Raw genomic sequence first — 23,170 nt, forward strand, 5'->3', positions numbered from 1 at the left:
GAACCAGTTCATGTTCAACTTCAAATTTTGGACAGATGGCCTCAAATTTTTCTCAAGAAAAGTTTGATATGATGCAGAATTCATAGTTGATTTAATAACTGGAAGTTTCCTTGGCCCTGAGGCACCAAAGCAAACGATAATATTTCCACTACCATGCCTAACAGTAGGACTTTCTTCTCTGAAAGTGCAGTATTTGATTTGTGCCAAACGTGTGCTGTTACTGAGACCAGGCAAATCTTTAATTTATTTGTACACAGCACATTATTCCACAAGGTCAAGTCTTTTCCTATATGTTCAATGGAAAGCTGTAGTCTTGCTCTAATGATCTTTTTGAACTGTAAAAGCTTTTTCCTGATGCACCTCACATGCAAGTCAAATTTGCGCAATCTCTTTCTGATTGTAGATGCATGAACATTGACACCACTTTTTGCAAGAGTTACCTGAAGATACCCCAATTAAATGTATGGGTTCTGGGAGACTTCTTTTAGTATGAAATAATCAGCTCTTGGGCTGAATTTGATGGGCAAGACAGTCCAGGACAAATATTACCAGTCATTTGACATCTATACTACTTGTAGATGATTTTCCTTAACAGTAGAATGATTGATTTCAGATAATTTGGTGATAATTTTAAATCCCTTGCCACACTCGTAGCCATCCATAACCTACTTTCAGAGGGACTTAGACAGAGAGTTAGTTCTTTTGATCTTGGATTGATGACACCACACGCATTAATAGCGAAAAGAATACCAGACCCTAGATATCTGTGTTTCAAATAAGGCATTTTCCACCTGCATACTCCCTAAGGAGGTTCCAATCACTTGTAACCTAATCTGGAAAACCTGATTCAAATTTTAAGGCTGTGTGGTGATAAATAAAGGGTGTATTTACAACAACAATTTATTTCTTGTATAGCCCTAAATCACTTAATAAATGCCTCAATAGGCATTAATAGACCATGTTTTTTGGAAGTCCCCAGCCTTGACACCCTAAGAAGACAAGAAAAAAATTCCCCAAAAACTTTTCTTACATGACAAATCTGTATTTTTGTTAATTTAGATTATGAGAATTAATACACCACGTCAATTTTATGTGTCATTTGTTCAAGTATATTACCTTTATCTGTGGGCACTCTTTGCATGAAGACCTACTCTGCCAATTTCATTATGTTGAAAAACGAAACAATTTCCATGGTGTATACTTACCTTTTAACATGACTGTAACCTATTCTCAAGAGGAAACAGGTCTACAAAGTTCCAGTCTTCATAGGCAGAATCCAATCCAACATTCTCATGTGTAAAGCTTAAATGAAGCACTACATCACCACCATTTAATTATGTCAAAACATGAGGACAATTAAAACTTGTGAACTCTGAAGAATTTAATTTATTTTGAAATGAATAATTCTGGTCTGTTTATAACTTGGTTAGTTTTAATTAAGTACTTGAATACTCTGAATGTGGTATATTGTTTTGTTTAATTTGTAGTAAAAAAAATGTTAAAAGTCTATACCAGCCAGCTGTATCTAGTGGACTAAGCCCCCCACCCCCACTGCTATAGGAATTCTCGTTGACCAATTTCTTAACTTTTAACCAACCTTTAATGGTACTGTGGAAAGCATGCACGTGCAATAATTCCATGGTATCAGATTCATACAAGTGTTTATTTTTCTTTTTTGAGAAATTGAAAAGTGTATACAGTATAGTGTATCAGTGTTTATTTGTAGTAATCTGTCCTCAACCTTTTTGTCTTATTTTTCCTTGTAATTTATTCACATTACTGATTACTTTATTATGAACACATGGATAAAAGTAGTGTCATGTTTTTCTGCTGCTCTGTTATCTATCAAATTATTTATACTGTATTGTTAATTGGCAGCTGACAAAGTAAAGAAAAAAATAAAGATTTCACATTCTAGCAGCAAGTGAAAGAAAATTAAACATCTTCTTAAGTTTAGAGAGAAATAAAATGCACACTGCCATCCAATTAAATTAGGGCTTCTAATTAAAATATCAATTACAATGAAAACTAGCAGTCACAGTACCTGTCTGGAACCAGGAATAAGAACTACTGAATTCAGGGTTAGAAATGAATAGGTTTAAAAAATTGAAAATGCCTTATTTTGACAAAGAAAGAATGGTACATGTTATAGAATGCAACCTACAGGCAAACTGAGATAACAACACATCAGTGTGACCAGGACATCTGATGAATGGCCATATCTGTGTACAATGCAAAGGAGCAGCGAACTGAAACTTTTTTGCAAGATGTTTGGTGATTCATCAAGGCAAGATATCACTAATCTTTTAGTCAATCTGGATTAGGAACACACCAAATAGAAAGTGCCTTACCCTTTAGTTGCATTTTAAGTTTACTGAACTTCAGAAATATGACTGCATACTTGGTGGTGGTTAATTTAATTTATACTTGACCTTTTCCCATTTATTTCAAGAAATGGTAATAAGGCTAATAAAAATAAGGAATATGAGAAGCAACATTTTAGTAAAAGAAGCCAAATTTAAAAATAAAACAGGAAAAATGAACCTTGGGCAACAAAGGAGAGAAATACAAAACAGCTGTGTATAAGGATCCTGAACAAAAATCATCCTACGACATAATATGGTATATGCTTTGATTCGTAACAATAGCATGATCATGTGATAGTCTAAAGCTATATCTGCCTTTTGTTGATGCCAAAGATTCTTAACTACATTGCTATCTTATATAGTAGTATCAAGTGCCACAGCAGGGTATCATGAAAATATAAAGAAATGAAAGTGGTTTGCAACAATTTCCATTTCAGAACTAATTACCATACTTCCTAGAATGAACTCCTACGATTTTTCTTTTTTTGAGAAATTTTTAGTACTTGAATCATGTGAAAGACCCTAAACACAGTGTGCTTTCAATTTAGCAGTTCCATAACTGAACTGTATTGTTAGGCTCTTGTATTTAATATACATTACTTGAATACATAAGCTAGTGAGGAGCCAAATGTAATGTCAAAACTGCTGTTTAAATTGATGTTATCATGGGAAAATAATATATATAAAATCCCCAGTGATGATGAAAGAAAGAAAAATAAAGTTATTATAGATTAGAAGTTTATAAATACACATTCATATCTAATGAAAAGCTATATGACAGAACAAGTCTAGAAAGCTGTTAGTAATTTTGATCTAAGCTGTGCAACTAATGAAGATGTGCATAACAGTAGTGTACTAAACAAGTCAACTTATTAAACAGGGAGCACAATTAAATTAAGTAAGCTGCTTTACACTAATACATTTAAATTAATAACAACAGATATATCAGGTTAGACTGTCATGGATAAACACCTGAATATCTAATGCTAATATCTGCAACATGGACTTTAGCTTTAAAGAATACTAAAAACTATCTTCTATGGATATAATATGGAATGATAAAAATTAATGCATTTAAGACAAAAAAAACAGGAAGTACGCTAGAATGGGCTGTTACCTTAAGGTTATCTGAGTTCCTAACTCTGCCTCTTTTTGTGGTATCAGACAAGTAAAACCAGAGTAACTTCAGTATTCATGGCTTTCATTTTGTTACAAGGAGAAGTACATTTTTCATATGTTCAGCATTTTATTTTAATGTTTAAAAGGTATGTCAGAATAAGCTGTTGACAAATGATACAACTGGTATGAAAATCTGTTACAAACTTAAATAAGAATAGATTCAAGATAGCAGTGTGAGTGAAGATGACAAGGAACATGTGGCTGTAATACAGACTTTTTGAGGTGACAAAAGAAGGTCCTTGATAATGGAACCTTTAGAATGCTGCTTTAGACCAGCAGTCAATACAAGCTTTCAATGTGTGGTTAGTAAGAAAGACTCATGGTAACAGAGGCACGCTTTAACTATTGCAGGACTAAATCAGACGTAATGTTAGAAAGACTAGCAAATATATTTATAGTAATACTGTATTTCAAATGTTTAAAACAAAATAATATTTTCGGAATATTTTTATTGTTAACTCTTGTAGTCAAAAATAAACTAATGGCAGTAATGAAAAATGCACATTATATTTTTGTGCCTTGTACATAAGCAAGTAAATGATATTTCATAAGTGTGTAGGACATGCTTTTCAATGTGCAACTGGCTATATAAAATTGGAATGGCAAAAGAGAACCTGAAAAGAACATATTAATGTTGGAAAGCCACATGTATTATCCTACATACATAGTGCAATGGAATTTTTACATGGATGTCTCCCATACACTAGAGACAGACAATAAATCCAACATCATAGAGTGAAAGTAACATCAAATGATATGCTATAAGTCAGTTCACAAGGCTGTTAAGGAGCCTTATGACCTGTCCTTAAAACTGTCCCTGTATCGAATGGTGTGAATGCTAATGGCCCTACTGTTTGCCAGAACAGACAAGAGTGGGACGTAACTGTAAAACATGACTACATTCTTTATAATACTGTATGCCTTTCTGAAGTAGTATGTGCTATATACTTACTGAACAGATGGGAGTGGTAAACCAGTAATGTTATATGATGACTTTACCACCCTCTGTAGTTATCTGCAGTCGTGAGCAGGACAGGCACGGCCCCAGTGAGAGTGGATTCCACAGTACACACGTAGAAGTCAGACCCATTGGAATGAAAAATTAAAAAAAGAGATCTCCTTATTATCTTTATGATATCTCGTAGACAACGATGAGATCACAAAAAATAAAATGCACATAGTTTCTTTTGTATCCTGCTTCTCGGATTTTCTCCTGATAAAAAATACCCCGGTATTCTCATTCTCAAGTGTCTCATCTTGAGTTTCAACAGAAATCTCAGCAAAGTCACACAATGGGCTCAGATTCTCCAGGCAGTATCTTGATATGTTTTTGCAATTTGAAAGTATTCACATTGTGTGCACAGTAATATATGATGACATGTATGGGTAGTTTTAGTAATAAATGCTTTATTGTGATTACAAAAATGTAAGTCCTTGCTTCTGAATAATACTATTAGTTGTTCTAATTTATATTGCTATGCTCCAATTAGATCATTCCCCTTCTGGAAGAAAAGGCAGTCAGAGTAGCATAGTGGGTAAACCTTTGAACCTCAAACCCTGAGGATGTTGGTTCAAATTCTACTACTGACACTGTGTGACAACTAGCAAGTCACTTCATCTGTCTGTGCTTCAACTGGAAAAACAAAAGAAATATATGTCAAATGTTGCAAGTCACCTTGAATAAAGGCAGAAGTCCAATAATAAGTAAAAAATACAAGGTTAGAAAGAAGTCTCACAAGATATAGCATATGTTTTAAACCAAATTCTCAACTTTGGATTCTGTGAAGGTGATAAATAAAATGCTTTGTCATATTCATTACAACAGATGACACACCACAAAAATTAAGACTGCTTGCTAGGCTTTATATTTCAAATGCTCATTCCATTTTTAACATTCTGCATTTGGGCTCATTATGGATTTCACTGTCTTACAACATCAAAGGTTAGCATAAAGCACAAAATTTGCCAGCACTGTCATATTAAAATCATGTTTTGGCAAACTACAAATTAGTCTCCAACTGACAGAAAGCAGATTTAGGCTAAATTTAAAATTTACAAACCGTTGTAATCAGAGAGAAAGCAAACAAGTGATAAACCTTACTTGAAAGTGTTTGTCATTTACAAGCTCCTCTGGATGATGTGTTTGCTCCCATGCTGTCTGGTTAAAGTCCATCTCCAAAAGAGTAGTCAATAAAGCTATGTAAGTAGCAGAAAAAGAAGTCAATTCCTGAAAAAGTAAGTGTGTGAATGATATCAAAGGGTACTTTTACATACACCTAAATGAAATATAGATATACAATATGTGGCCCCAAGGATTTTAATGTAAATATATATTCATACAGTAGTTTAAAAAAGAGTATTCTAGTATGTTATCAATTGACAAAGCATTACACGCAAAACGTCTCATTTCATAAGTTCTCAACCAGAAAAGAGGTTAAAATATCTTCTAATGTGTGTGTGCACTATGTACTATAACTGAATATTCTCAGTCTTACTCTACAAAATACTTAGGGTCACACAGGAGTGCTTGGCAGACGATGTAAAGGCTCATATAAATGTAATTACATGCCTAACCAGGGTTTGGCGCTGATGCCTAATGCCCTTTCTCTTCCTCCCACTGCAGAAGCAGTGATTGACGGTTGAACCTGCCTCTTACTGTTTTCCCAAGTGAAAAACATCTCTAATTCCATCTTGGGTGGATGAAGAACATCTTGCATCTTTATGACACATTTATTTTGATTTTGTATTTAATTTACGGACTGCATATTATATGAGGATCACCACGGTGCCCCAACACTTTATCTGTGTTTCTTTCTCGTTATTACGTCAGATGCTTAAAATCAGTTTCTTTAATTAAGAAAAACTAAATGGGATGGACTGAGACAAAGATATTTTTGTTTCGCTGTAACGGATCAACATTTTGCCTATGTGGTGTAAAGAGGGTGTGGAAGGACTTGTAATCTGGTGGGCAATGTTTGATGGAATGTTTTCTTGATGGGAAGCCAGTACAATGGAGGAGCACTGGAAGCCTGCCCTCCAGGGCAACATGTTCCCCCAGTACTCTAGGTTTCAGTATGTCTCCAGTATCATTCCGGATGTCATGGGTACATGGGAGATGGCAGCCCTTATTAAGGACTTCAGGAGTCCTGGGATGGAATTCTTGTGTAGCAGCCTCCATGGGTTATCCTTCTGACACAGTAGTACTTCTGGGGTAGGCTTTTGGTGTACTAGAAATACTCCCAGATTTAGTTTTCAAAAGAAGCCTCTCCTCCTTAGTCAGGTGAGTTGGAATCAGTAGCAGAGTGGGGACAAAGCTCACCTAGAGTGGTGGAGGAAAATAACTATTTTGTGACAGAAATATCTTGTATTGCCAAGGTATTGAAAAATAATGAGGATCTTTTACATCTGAGACTTGGTCTTGACAATGTTCTGGGTTCAGCTTGCAAGATGCCCTGTATATTCCATGAGAGTTAAAATTTCAACTGTTACAAATTTTTTTTTTAAATACATTTTTATTGATGTCAAAAAAATAGTAAGACAACAAAAAAGGAAATACATTTACAGGTAGAGATTTTGAAGAAAACACCCCCACCAGTGTCAATGCAAAACCCACCCCACGCGGGAGCTATTTAAAACATGGATTAAATTAGAACAAATGGAACATGCAGAACACTGACAGGTCGCAGAGGCCCACATGCCTGGCTGAGGAAAAAAAATCTAATAGGGTGGTGTCAAATTCCAAATCAGGGGCTCGCTGTCAACCACAACTTGATAAGTGAGATCAGTCTTTTCCCATTTACCGATAGCATGTGCAGGTACCCCATTAATCCTTGTGGCTGACAACTCTAATAAAGCAAGGCTGTAAAAAGAGGACTTCCAGACTGAGAAAGTGACAGGTTCAGGATTCTTCCATTGGGAAAGCATTAAACTTTTGGCTGCTATTTTAGCCAATGAGATAATGTGCAGGTAGTGAAGAGAAAGAGAGAGAGAGAGAGTACAGAAATCAAGTAGAGTGTTAGGATAGCAAGGAATAGAGATAGATAAGATAGGGGAGGTGGCCATAGCAATTGGAGCCCAAAGAACAGCAACAGTGGGACATTCCCAGAACATGTGGAGAATGGTGCTCTGTACATTAAGAGCGCACTGATGGCAGAATGAATCAGGGACTAAGCCCATCAGGAAAGGCTTCCTACGGTAATAATATACTCTGTGGACAATTCTACACTGGATGTGTTGGTGGTTAGAGTTCCTAGACGAATTGGTAATGTTTTTAAAAATTATGGTCCAATACAATGGCTATCTTTCTGATAGGGAAAGATTGTTGATCCATTTCTGAGTGACTAGGATAGGTGTAGTTATGGAATCACAAAGGTGGGCGTATAAACAGGAAATGTGTTAGTGGAACACAAGTGCAAGAAAAAGTAGTCAAACAATGGGTTGCTGGAAATGGGGGAAAAACAACTTACTCCACACATCCTGATAATGTATTTAACCTGTAAATAAAAAAAAAGGAGGAGGGTAGGAATAGAATATTTACCTTTCAAAAACTTAAAAGAGGCAAGCCCAGTTCCATCAAACAAATTGCCAAATGTGCTAATTCCACATGCAGCCCAAAGTGGGTAATAGACACCAATTTTATGAAACAATAATAATAATAATTCATTACATTTATATAGCGCTTTTCTCAGTACTCAAAGCGCTATCCACACAGGGAGGAACCGGGAAGCGAACCCACAATCTTCCACAGTCTCCTTACTGCAAAGCAGCAGCACTACCACTGCGCCACCTGTGAGGGAGTGCCAGTGTGGTGTGGAGCTAAGATGCTTTTCTGTTTTTGCCAAACACACAGATCATAATTTATAAGAGGGTTATATTCATCTACTCCCTTTTTGTTTTGAATCTGATAAATGGTAGGTGTTTCAGAGAGTGGGGACAAACAAGATTTGTGTCTATAAGTAGCCAGGATGGGGAGGATTTAACGGGGGGTTCAGCCATAGGGATAAGGATTGAAGAACATAAGCCCAATGGTACATTTCAGAACCCAGAAGGGAGATAACTCCACCTGTCCTGACTGGAATCAATAAGGAGTGTTTGATAGCAGGTCTTTTACCGCTCCATAAAAAGGAGCTGATAGCTGATCTGACCTGAATCCAAAAGAAGGATGGTGGGGGAAGAGGGAGCATTGAGCTCTCAAGTCTAAACTAGAGACAATAATAATTTTGATGAGTGTCAAATGGGTTTGAAAGGAAAGAGGGAGGTTATTCTAGGAGTGCATTAATTGTTTCACTTCATTAAATATGGTGTAGAAGTTTGACAGTATAATATCCGTAATGGAAGGAGTGAGTGGTAGTTTGTAATCCGGGGTGCTAAGGTGCCACCCACCCTCCAAATGTATTTTAAAAACTCCACTTAAATTAATTCAGTAATGCGAAATAACCATAAAATAAATATGTTTATTTGCACAACATACCTGGTTTTAGCTCATGTCAAAATCCATTAAAAACTGGTTCTGACTTTTATTTTTGTTTTTGTATTTGTTTAATTTCTGTGTGAATACGGTACCTCTATTTTCTGAGTGAATGACGCAGGCCAAATAAGAGTGTATGTAAGTCCTTGACCATTTGGCAAGCAGGTGACCTGAGGCTGCACTTTAATTGGTTGCTTTCATAATTTTACGGGGATGCTGCTTTCTGTGCCCCGGACACTCCAACGTTTATTGGCAGCGAATTAGTGTTGTTTTAGTATTTATAATCTAATGTGATTGGACAATCGTCGACGCAGAATTTCAGGTTTACCTCAATGGTTCACTGTTCACATCCATCATTAATGTAACTACAGATGAGCAAGCCAAACTTTAGGGAGGTGGCAGCTACAAGTGGAAGTTCAAAAATCAAAGAAAATTAGGTTATTTCTTTAATGAAACACCCCTTCATAAATAATGATCGAGGACAAGCTTACACCTGGACTTTTTTCTGCTCTTGTTATGACAAACGGATTTATCTAACCGGATATGGTGTAAATAATGCCATGGTTTCTCTATTTGTTGTTTCAAAGTGTTGTTACTGAAATGTTCTGAACAACGACGGGGTATGAGACCTAAAACATCTTTCTGAAAAATTCAAGAGGCATGAAAGTAGCTGCAGTCATATAGACTACATTTAGCCTGTTTTTTTAAGCCGGGTTATTTTTGCTGAACAAGCAAGATGAAGGCTATAGGCATTGGCATTAGAAGGCACAACGATAATGTGACCAAAAATCAACACATCCTGTCCAGAATAACAGACTGAAATTTTATAGGGCATATGAATTGACTTTGTTGTGGCCATGACACCGATATCTCCGATAAGCCCAGGTTTTTCTGTGGGATGGTGTATTTTGTTGCCTCTCTGAATGGAGTTTTGAAAGAACACTTTGGGAATGCCACAGTGTTTAAGTCAGCCAGTCATTGTCCAACCCGCTACATCCAAACACAGGGTTACAGGGTCTGCTTGAGCCAATCTCAGCCAGCACAGGGCGCAAGGCAGGAACAAATCCAGGGCTGGGCGCCAGCCCAACGCAGACGGTGTTTAAGGTAACGTCAAAAACTGTAAAGAACGAGCCTTTGGACTCCCCAGACCACTCGGCGCCTTGCATATATTTTCTAACTTAATTATTTAAAAAAATCGCAGATGTTTAGACTGGCATTTGAGAATAGTTCTGTCATCTTTGGGTGTTTTTTATACTGTCTTTCCTTTGTATTTTGTTTTAATATTTCATCCTATACTATGTTTCATTCAGCGCTTTGTAACTTTTGTCTGTGATAGGAGCTTTATAAATATTTTTTTACTTACCTACTGAAAAAACAAGGTTTTTATTTTGCCATACGTACAATAAGTAAACCTAAAAATGCTATTTCAGTATCGCTGATTGAACGTTTCAGAATTTCAAAGATGTTTGAAGTAAGATTTCTGTAATATTAACTTTATATTGCGAACAATTTATGACATGTGACATCCGATATGAAGTAAAAATGTTCAAGTTCTATTGTGACTCCAAAAATCTTTTTTTGTTTTTTTAAATGGTCTGTCTGCCACACGTTAAGATGCCTAAATTTCTTTTAACTCTTAAAACTCTTACTCTGTTGGGTGTCCTGCAACCTATCAAACATGAGTGATTTACGTATTTTCATTTCAGTATGTTATGAAGTTTTTCAAACACCATGGAGAAGCTGAATGCATTGGCCATGCAACAGAAAAGAGACTCAATTTTTAATTGAAAATAATTGAGAAATGTCCAGGCCTGAAGAAAAGGAGGGCACCATTTATGTTCAAGTAATATTACTAGGCAGTACGCAGTTAACATTATAGTTTGTGTGTGATTTTTCTTTTTCTCCTGAGCTATGAAGTTCTGCCCATTTAAAAAAAATGCGTCCCCGCCTATTTTTTTTTTAACCAGCCGCCACTGGAAGGAGTAATGGTGACTCCAAAGTATTTGAAAGAGTTAAAAACTGGAGTGACTGAAATAAAAAAGTGAGACTGACGGACCTGCTTTACATGGAGCAGCGCAGATTTGCTCATGTTCAAGTTATAGTCCGGTTTGGATTCGTACGTACGAAATGATGTTAATATGTGAGGAATTTCGGAAGGGGCGTTTCCTAGAAACAGATGAATGTCGTCAGCACGGGAAGATACTTTGTGAACTGTGTTATGAGCCAGAATAGGCGTAAAAGCGTTTAATGCACGTAGGGAGACAGCTAGAGGCTCGAGCGAGACAATAAAAAGCAGCGGAGATAACGGACAGCCCTGCCTAGCGCCCCTGAACACAGAAATTTTCAACTTTAACCCCAGTCAAATTTAAAAAAGAGAATTAATAGCAATATATCACATTATCAACTCGCAATACTACAAAAACATTTTAAAAAAATACAGTATTATTTTGTTGTGAGCCATGTATCAAAACAGTATTGTATTATTTGCTCCCTGGTAATTCTTCATGACTCCTGTAAACATTACACCAGCCCTTGCAAGAGCAAACACAGTCTGCACAGGTTATGTGCCTAACCAGAAATTTACAGTGCATCCGGAAAGTATTCACAGCACATCACTTTTTCCACATTTTGGTAATGGATTAAATTAATTTTTTCCTCAGAATTCTACACACAATGCCCCATAATGACAACGTGAAAAAAGTTTACTTGAGGTTTTTGCAAATTTATTAAAAATAAAAAAACTGAGAAATCACATGTACATAAATATTCACAGCCTTTGCTCAATACTTTGTCGATGCACCTTTGGCAGCAATTACAGCCTCAAGTCTTTTTGAATATGATCCCACAAGCTTGGCACACCTATCCTTGGCCAATTTCGCCCATTCCTCTTTGCAGCACCTCTCAAACTCCATCAGGTTGGATGGGAAGTGTCGGTGCACAGCCATTTTAAGATCTCTCCAGAGATGTTCAATCGGATTCGAGTCTGGGCTCTGGCTGGGTCACTCAAGGACATTCACAGAGTTGTCCTGAAGCCACTCCTTTGATATCTTGGCTGTGTGCTTAGGGTCGTTGTCCTGCTGAAAGATGAACCGTCGCCCCAGTCTGAGGTCAAGAGCACTCTGGAGCAGGTTTTCATCCAGGATGTCTCTGTACATTGCTACAGTCATCTTTCCCTTTATCCTGACTAGTCTCCCAGTTCCTGCCGCTGAAAAACATCCCCACAGCATGATGCTGCCACCACCATGCTTCACTGTAGGGATGGTATTGGCCTAGTGATGAGTGGTGCCTGGTTTCCTCCAAACGTGACGCCTGGCATTGACACCAAAGAGTTCAATCTTTGTCTCATCAGACCAGGGAATTTTCTTTCTCATGGTCTGAGAGTCCTTCAGGTGCCTTTTGGCAAACTCCAGGCGGGCTGCCATGTGCCTTTTACTAAAGAGTGGCTTCCGTCTGGCCACTCTACCATACAGGCCTGATTGGTGGATTGCTGCAGAGATGGTTGTCCTTCTGGAAGGTTCTCCTCTCTCCACAGAGGACCTCTGGAGCTCTGACAGAGTGACCATCGGGTTCTTGGTCACCTCCCTGACTAAGGCCCTTCTCCCCTGATCGCTCAGTTTAGATGGCCGGCCAGCTCTAGGAAGAGTCCTGGTGGTTTCGAACTTCTTCCACTTACGGATGATGGAGGCCACTGTGCTCATTGGGACCTTCAAAGCAGCAGAAATTTTTCTGTAACCTTCCCCAGATTTGTGCCTCGAGACAATCTTGTCTCCTGCGGTGGGTTGGCACCCTGCCCAGGATTGGTTCCCTGCCTTGTGCCCTGTGTTGGCTGGGATTGGCTCCAGCAGACCCCCGTGACCCTGTGTTCGGATTCAGCGGGTTGGAAAATGGATGGATGGACAATCTTGTCTCGGAGGTCTACAGACAATTCCTTTGACTTCATACTTGGTTTGTGCTCTGACATGAACTGTCAACTGTGGGACCTCATATAGACAGGTGTGTGCCTTCCCAAATCATGTCCAATCAACTGAATTTACCACAGGTGGACTCCAATTAAGCTGCAGAAACATCTCAAGGATGATCAGGGGAAACAGGATGCACCTGAGCTCAATTTTGAGCTTCATGGCAAAGGCTGTGAATACTTATGTACATGTGCTTTCTCAATATTTTTATTTTTAATAAATTTGCAAAAATCTCAAGTAAACTTTTTTCACGTTGTCATTATGGGGTGTTGTGTGTAGAATTCTGTGGAAAAAAATGAATTTAATCCATTTTGGAATAAGGTTGTAACATAACAAAATGTGGAAAAAGTGATGCGCTGTGAATACTTTCCGGATGCACTGTATATGGTTGCACGGCTTTTCTTATGCAATATGCCCCATGTCAGTTGAGATGGGTGGCTTAGTGGCAAGGGTTTTTTTTTTTTTTGACCAGGAAAATGTGGCACTGGACAAGAACAGTGCCCAGCAGGCCTGCATGGAAAAGAGTGGAACCTGCACTGCCAAGGTGGCCTTATAAGTATACTTACTGTAGATGTTCCAGAAGAGCTTTAGTTGTGGACACCATTACAGGAAAAAGAGATGGGAAGAGGGAGAGTTGCAATCCAGGGCAATGCTATTAGGTAGCTGACTTAGCAGTGTCAGGCTTTTTTTTTCTTTAACCTTTATTATGTTTTCCATTTTTTGTGAAACTTCTACTTTTTTCCTCCACTGCCTTGCTTATTCCTTGTTCATGTTTTATGTGTTATTTGTAATTTTCACCTGATCTCTTCCCCAATAATGATACTGGATTCAGAATCATATTTATTGGCAAAGTATGTGCACATACAAGGAACTGGTTCTGTTTTTTGACAACTCTCCAAGTATAGTTACATGATAGATATACAGTACACACAATTGATTGTACACACCTGAGATAAATACAAGACATACAATGAAACATATGCATACAAAGTGCAAGGAAGTGCAGGAGATACAGAAGTACTGTATATACTGTCACACGCATGCGAGTGGGAGGGAGCTGAAAGGTTTATATAATCATAACAACTTATAATCATTATAACTTATAAGAACTCTGTTTCTCAGTTCCCTACAGACCGCTCCCGGGAAATCCTGCCAGGTGCAGAAGCCCAGAACAAGACACTTCTGGTCCCAGCCCCGAGGGCGACATCACGTTCGGTCAACTCTCCATAAAAGCTGCTCCCCTTCCTCTGGTCATCAGTTCTGTCTTGGACTCAGTAGTGTAAACTACCCTGTGCTATTCTGACAAACTACCCTTTTGCATTTTGCAGCCTAGATTACAATATACGGGTGGCTGCCCCAAACCTTCTTGCGATGTCTGGAGTCTCTTTTTGTGACAATACACATTAATTGTAAGAATATATACCTTTTAACATCATATGTAAAACTATTGTGAGATATTGAGGGGGGATGTACATTCTGAGCAATAACAACCTAATTAACCATTTGTAATCTTGATGCCCTGTGAAAAGAAACTGTTCTTATATCTGCTTATTATGGTGTAGTTTAGTCTATAACACCTGGCAAATGGGAGAAGTTCAAAAAGGTTGTGGCCCAGATGTGAGGGATCGGTGATGATTTTGTCTGCCCACTTCATAACTCTGGAATAGTACAGGTCCTATAAGTTGATGGTATTTAGGAACGTCCTGCCCTGCCAGATATATTCTACCTAATTGTATTAGTACTTTGCTGAGCTAATTTTCCTGGGTATTAATTTTTGACTCTCCTTTTGTCCTTCCCCTATTGTGAGTTTTTGTTGGTCTTACTGTATATTTATTTTGACATTGCTGTTTTTAGTTCTTGAGTGTTTGCTGTGTTTTTGGTTTACCCTGTTTGTTTTTTGCAGTCTTCCTTTTGTGTTATTGGATTGCCCTTTTTAATTTTTCTTATTTAGCTCTGTTCTTTTTAAAATCTATTCTTTTTTTTGATGTTTTTTATTATTTTTGAATTGTGCATTTTTATATATTTTTAAATTAGCTAGTTTTGGATTGTTTGAAATTTTCTTTGTCCGATTTAATAATTATTAAATATTGCTTATTTGGCTGGGTTTTTTAATGGTGTTCTGCTCCCTTTTGAGAGTGTAGGTCTGCACCTCCCTTCATTTTCAGGGCCAGGGTTACTTTGTGTTTCTAGGCCTTCCGAGAGTGTTAAGGCTTAGCTTTTGATACTGAAGCAGTAGCCAGGAATGCATAAACCCCACTGTAAAGGGCGAGTTAATGGTTAATGTATGGTTAATGGGAGGACAGAACACCTCCTTACCCATAGGGAGCAACATATAGTCTCAACCCAAGAGAATGGAATGATGTAGCCTTTTCAGAGGTGAAGTCCAGTAAGATTGGCAGAAGGGCAGTAGTTACCCTCCTGGCCCTTACATGGTTGCATAGGGTCTTTGACTGGAAGAATTTAGATAATGTGGTTCTTTTAGGTCAAGTCCACTCCTGTTACACACTTAACAAGAAATACAGTACTGTATGATGCTTTTTGAAATGTGGTCGCTCAGATGAATCTTTGAGAATATAACAGTATATCTCTGAAAAAATACACACAGTTCTGCTTAAACACCATTCACTCCAATGTCTTTATTGCTGAAGGAACACATATTGTGTTTCATTGGACAAATCGTGCCACCGTCAAACAGAACCACAGAAGATTGACTTGCTATAAGTGGAAGTCCACAAGGTTGGGAGGGGCTAACCAGCTGCACAAAAATTACTAGGGTAGGAAGATCAAAAAAGGTCTACTATCTGTGGGCTTCAATGTGCACACAACCTGCCAGAAGGAGAGAGAGAGATAAAGAGAGAAATAACATCAATTCACTAACATGGTGACTCTAGCAAATGGATGCAAAGGCAGCAGTGGGTGTTCAGGGGTGGAATCTGAAATATATTTTATTATTGTTCCAAATGACGGGCAGAATCATTATTTGTGTTTTTTTCTGATTCTCCCCTGAAATTAATTTCTGGATAAAACCTTGCAAGGATTGGTCCTCAAGTTTGTTCCTGGAGGACCACAGTGTTTGCAAATTTTTGGTCTTGTGTTAAGTAGATGGAAAAAACTTGCTGATAACTGATAAATTATTTAATTTTATGGCTTTCATCCTGCCACAACAGGTCATTCTCGTATTTATAGATTTCTGCTTCCTGAGAACAGCATCCAAATGGCTTGTGGCCCAAAGTAGATTGGCAATTTTTTAATCTTTTATTTTGTCTTCCATATTTTTTTCCATTTATTTTATTAAAACAGACACTTCATGTTGAACATACACACAGGTGTAAAAGAGACAAAATTAGATACTGAGCCACTAGTTTCTTTGTCCTTTGCATCTCATTTTTTTTTAATTTAACAGCAGGTTAATTTAAAGTGGGAAACGCAGCTGTTTAAGATTACAAGAAGCAATTAAGCATTAGCCATAAATACTTCATTAGCAATAACTGGATTCTAATTATTAATCTAGGTTGGAACAAAAACCTACAGCCAAAATTTGGCACACATGATGAAAATAACCAGTAGTACAGAAAGGTGAACAAATGCATTCTCTTCAATCTTTGGGAAAAAAAGTTAGAAAATGTACACTTCGTGTAACATTCAGGTATGTTTTGAGGGCTGTGCAAGCACTGTGGCCCTCAATGGACTGTGTTAAGTAGGTAGGTTCTAGAACCTTCTTAATCCATTTTAGGGTGGTGAAGGCAAAAGGCAGAAAATAGAACTGGACAGGAGTTTAGTCAACCACTGGGACTACTTTCACTCATACACACACAAACACACACCATATTTGAACACAATGACAATATGCAACTTTCAATTAACAAATCCTAAATAAAAAAACTTTTGTAATTTATTTTTTTGCTTCAGTATATCTGACTGTAGCAATTTTCATGAAATGGGACTTACAATGCTATTCAATTATGACATACCCTTAATTGCCTATTTTAGTTTTAAACAGCGCTATTAAGGTTTTAATTGGTAGTTACTAATGAGGTGCAAATGAAAAAAGAACCACAAGTTCTCCACTTAATATGGTTTCATTTAAACCTGTATATATCATGAAATATCTGTGTTGTTACAATGTTTTGACATAAATTAGAGAGAAGGAAAGGACCAACAGGATCAAAATATTCCAGATAGATATTCTCAAAAAATGTGAAATCTGCAAAGTGATAAAGATTTGTCTTGGGAGAATTAAAACACTAACAAGCCATTTAAGTAAATACTAAGTTTCATTATATGCTAGGTTTAGCATCTAATTTTGAAACTAGTTGAAATGAAAATCTGCACCCTCTGCGGACCTCCAGGACTCAAGCTGAGTACCTCTGCAGAGGGTTGACATCCTGCGCATGCACAATAAATCAATGACAGCCACTTCCAATCCTGCTCACACAGTCTACTGGTATTTCAATACCTTGTATCAGAGATCTGTTTGCCACCAGTAGTGGCTATTGGAGGTGAAAAAGCGTGAAATATACAAGTTGGTGTAAGCAATGTCAAGGTAATATTAAAAACAGTAAACAAATTTGCACCGGAAGTTGCACAGACATTTTGAAATTTTAAAACCAGAGCAATTTGTTCAAGATATCTCTACGAAAATTAAACTGTCTCAACAAGTCTTCTTGAAGAATAAATCAGTTTTCCTTAACCTTGGCATTTTGTATCAATTTCTGAGTGAAATTGATTTTTCACTCAGAACGTGAAAACATTTTTAAAGCAGACTGGTTCACACTTTAATAGTACTCCTCACTTGCTTTTAAAATGTCTGCTGTAATGAAGCATTTTTGGTTTGTAATAAATGAACCAATAAGCAACATTACTTGTTGTAAGAGTTAAAATGATATGCCAAGGCTGATGTAAAATTCAATAAAGTGTCTTCCTTTCTATTGGCATCATGCACAGTATTAGTGTCATGATGCATTACCAGAGTTTAAACTTCAGTTCACATCTCTTTTAAAAACTGCAAGGTGGACAGTGACCTGTACCCAAACCTATCCAGACACACTCCAGATGAACAGTAACTCTGCAGTTCCTAGTTAATAGAAACGTTTTGTAGTGTAAAATGCATATTGTACATAATTAGTCATGGAATCTCTGCATGATGATTATCAGGCAGTATGTAGGCTAGATGAGAAGTTTTTTAACACCATTTATCAAAATGAGAGTGAAAATCCTAAATCTGGCTAAACCTCCAAAACAGTACAGGAAGAAGCCATTGCTCTACCCTAATTCTATCATTAATCCAGGAAAGAATGAATTTGTTTTATTTTACTATAATTTTATATCAGTTGTACTGGACAGTACAATACTATTGGATTTATTTTAAATGAACTGGAGAATAAGTGAAAAAAATGTAGCTTTGTGAACAATCATAATTGGCACTCTCTTGAAAATATTACGGTAAAGGATATTGTATGCTGGTTGCAGATAGCTATTCTTTCTATTAATTTGACTGTTTGGAAATTCTGCATTGGCAAGGAAATCACTCATAACTAGTATCAACAATTCATGCCCACTCTGAAGCACTTCTGATCTATAGTAAACAGACATTAGAGCAATTTTGACAAAAACAAGATATTCAGCCCAACTATGGGTGAAATTTCTGATTTAAACGAGTGCATAGTTATGGGAACTTAAACTTTCCAAAAAAATTTTGTTGTCTCTATAAATTTTTGAGTATTATGAATTAAGCCATATCCTTTCTTTCATGTACCCATTCATTCTCTGAACCTGAAGGTTGACTGCAAGGCAGGAAGAGTACACCTACCTGTCTATCACAAGATTTCTCACACAGACACTCACACAGTCAATCAATCAGTCTTTATTTTATAGACTGCGATTAACATTCTACACCGTCACAAAGAGCCAAAGTTGAATGAGATAGACGGAGTCTTCTTGAGTTGTACTGGTGATTATATAAAAGCAAAGTTTTCTCTGTGTTGAATTGAATATATTTTGTACACCTCAATGCACAGAGGTTTTTGAGGCAGATTTTCAATAGCAGAAGTCTGCTGTGAGATTATGAGTGAAACAAAAGGGCATGCTAAAACAGAATGCCCAGAATTCAGACTGTAAAAACTAAGCACAAGCAAAGAATATTTAACAAGATATCCACAATCTTGGACATTAAATGTAGTGTGCCACCATCTTATATAGGTACAGGGAAATGTCAAAATACATCATGTCCCTTCCACCCCTAACTAGACACACTTTATTTTGCACATAAAAATCCAAAAATGAATACAAATTGGCCACAAAAATGTCATATAATGACAATAAAAATAATTGACTAAGTTGAATTGCAGAAATAAGTAAAAGATGAGTGGAAAAATTAATTCTACATGTGCCATATCCATCGATTGCAGACTGGGGGTGGGGACACTTTTAACCTAGTGTTAGTTATAAGCCAGTAATTCCAGAGAGATTGAATTTGTTTCTTTCCACAAAAAAATGATGCAACTAGAACATTTAGTGATCACCTAAATCTGTACTATTGGTCAAAGAAGAATGGTGTTTAATATATATAAACACATCCATATTGACACCCCCACATCTAAACTGAGAAATGAATTCCTGTCCTTACTGGACTGTTTTGACTTGACACAACATGTTGATTTTCCAACCCATTCTGGCGGTCATATATTGGACCTGATCTGCACTTCTGGACTATCTGTTGCCAACATTTACAGCACTGATTTGGGACTCTCTGACCATAAAGCAGTATTTTTCACTGTCTCATTACCTATCCCACCTCTTACCTGTAAACGACAAATTTCTTACAGAAACCTTAAAAATATCTGTCCCTCTATCCTTTCTGGATCCATTTCTGATCTTTTACTGTCTGCACCTATTCCACCAACACTAGATAGTTTTGTTGACCACTATAACACAGCCCTTCACTCAGCATTAGATAAAACAGCTCCTTTAAAACATAAGGAGGTTTCCTTTAAACGCTCAGCTCCTTGGTATAACTCAGAATTGCGATCTATGAAAGCAGCTGGCCGACGCCTTGAGAGAATGTCACGTAAGACTGGCCTCACCGTGCACATCCAGGCTTTCTCTGACCACCAGAGAAGCTTACCACCAGCTTACAGAGAAGCACTAACTTCTGCCAAGAACACCCATTATGGCAGAATAATAGAAAGTGGCCATGATAACCCAAGGGTTTTGTTCTCTGTAGTTAATAAACTACTCGAACCCGTATCTGGTCCAACTACCTCTTCTACTGAAGTCTGTGAGGAATTCCTCCACTTTTTCCGTAACAAAATTAAAGATCTAAATAATTCAACTAACATAAATATATCATCTGTTTATATCTCTCCCTGTTTTCCCACTCCATCCAGCTCCTTCTCTAAGTTCTCACCAGTTACTTCTGCGTTTGTTAATAACCTGCTTTGTAAGATGAGGCCGACTACTTGTGTACTGGACCCCATCCCCACCACACTACTTAAATCCTGCCTTCATGCCATAATCCCGACTGTTACAACAATAATAAACTCATCCCTTGACACTAGCTCCGTGCCGCTCACTTTTAAAATTGCTTCTGTAACCCCAATGTTAAAAAAGTCTGGCCTTGATGCTGACAATCTTAACAAATTCCGGCCTATTTCCCACTTACCTTTCCTGTCAAAAGTTCTTGAGCGTGTTGTAGCTTCCCAACTCACCAATTACCTAACCTCTAATAATTTGATGGAACCCTTTCAGTCTGGTTTCAGGGCGCGGCACAGCTGTGAAACTGCTCTGCTACGGGTAACCAATGATTTGCTTATGGCAGCAGACTCTGGACAAACTAGCATATTAATTCTGTTAGACCTCAGTGCAGCATTTGACACAGTCAGACACGACATCTTACTGTCCAGAATGGAGAACATGCTGGGTATCTCTGGCACTGCCCTCCAGTGGTTCAAGTCCTATCTGACTGATAGGCAAGAGTTTGTTAGTCTTGGCAACAGCAGATCCAACTCCGTGCCAGTCACACAAGGAGTCCCTCAGGGCTCTGTCCTTGGTCCTATGCTTTTCTGTATTTATATGCTTCCCCTTGGCCATATTATCCGTAGTTATGGATTGGGTTATCATTTTTATGCAGATGATACCCAGCTCTACTTCAATGTTAAAAGTGGAACTTCATCAGAGCTTTCTCAGCTCACAACCTGCCTTAGTGAAATTAAAACCTGGATGGAGCAGAACTCTTTAAAATTAAATTGCAATAAAACTGAACTCCTGCAAATTGGGACTAAAATGCAACTTAATAAAATGAGCTCCTTCCCAGTCCATCTTGGCAGTGATCTCATCAGACCTGCCTCTACTGTAAAAAATCTTGGTGTCATTTTTGATTCCTCCCTCACTTATTCCGCCCACATAAATCACATTAAGAAACTTTCTTACTTTCACCTCTGTAACATATCCCGTGTTCGCTCCTTCCTCTCCTTCTCTAATGCTGAGAAACTTGTCCATGCTTTTATCACATCCCGCATCGATTATTGTAATTCCCTACTGGCAGGTGCCCCTTCTAATCTTATATCACAGCTCCAGCTTATTCAAAACTCAGCTGCAAGAGTCCTTACTCGAACCAGCAGCAGCGAGCACATCACACCCATCCTGCTCCGTCTTCACTGGCACCCTGTGTCCTACAGAATCGAATATAAAATCCTACTAATAACCTACAAAGCTTTAAATAACCTCGCACCAAACTACATCAGTGACCTCCTCCATCACTATGTGCCTGCCCGCCCACTAAGGTCCTCTGATTCTGGTAATCTTGTTGTGCCCCTCACTAATCTACACTCTATGGGTGACAGGGCCTTCAGCTGTATAGCGCCCAGACTCTGGAATGACCTACCAAAATTAATCAGGTCAGCTAACTCCATGAATTCTTTTAAAAAACAACTCAAAACTCATCTGTTCAGGAAGGCTTTTAGCTCTATTTGACTTTATTACCTTTCTCTCAGTTTACTTCTCTGTCAAGATGCCAATGTAACCTGTATGTGTGTGCTAGACCATCAATTATGTTGTCTGTTTTTTTTTTTCAGAATTTACTGTCTTAATCTTCCTTATTTATTTATCTGGTTTGTACAATGCTATATACTGTATATTCTGCCGTTCTTTATTATATTCTGTAAGTGCCTTGAGCATGGGAAAGGCGCTATATAAATAAAATGCATTATTATTATTATTATTTTTTCCTCCATATATTTTTACCTCATCTGCAACTACAGGAGTGCACAGTAGCCACCCAATCAGCTCAACTGAAGTTACACTTTATTGATTCAATGCACAACTAATTCGTACAACAATTTTGTTTTATTACCGAATTATGCTTTTTTGTCATATCATAGATTATCTTTAGTCATATTGTACTTCCAAAAACACTGTTCCCTTGTTTATTTTCATCTTGAACCCTTCCTGAGAAACTTATGAGTCCAAAAGGGGCGTAAAGCATTGCAAAACCGTAAGGAGCAATGTTTCTTTATTTCCACTCTTGTAAAAGCCTTTATAAACTCCAGAAGTTTTGTGATTGCAGAATTCCATGTGAAATGAATTTTAGCGTCAATTTTGTGAATTGGTATAGGAAAGGTTATTTTCTTCATTATTCCCTATTACATTTTGTGATGTTATATTTTGTATACACCACAACCTTCACCAGGAAAGTCAGTTTCAGAAAATTAGATATTTTACATAACCAAGTTGGTCTTGCGGGCAAATAGGAATGTCATAGTACTGTGAACACTAAACAATAAATTCTAATTGAACTCATGATGTTATATTTTTTTTATCAAAGCACTACCTATATTTTTTGTCAGGGTCATTATATACCTGCATCATAAGTTTGCAATACCAATCAACACTAAGCATATTGGGCTTTCTGTAGCATGTTGTTTGCACACATTTTAGAAAATTACTGAGGAAATAAGGGGGTGAAAAAAATGCAAAATATGCGATCTAGCTGAGCCATAATGAAATAGAATAAAGTACAATTTTTTTCTAAAATGCATGCTGATTTTTTTTTTGTTCAGACGATGGTAGAAGAATGACTGTGGATGCCATGTTTGAGTGAGTAAAAGAAATTTCTAAGTTTCTCTCTTTCTTGTTGGTAGACATTTGTTCCAATCAATTTTATGATGAGGCAGGTCTAATTTTAGAGTTTGATGCCAATACAG

This window comes from Erpetoichthys calabaricus, chromosome 4, assembly GCF_900747795.2.
Source record: "Erpetoichthys calabaricus chromosome 4, fErpCal1.3, whole genome shotgun sequence".
NCBI lineage: Eukaryota > Metazoa > Chordata > Cladistia > Polypteriformes > Polypteridae > Erpetoichthys > Erpetoichthys calabaricus.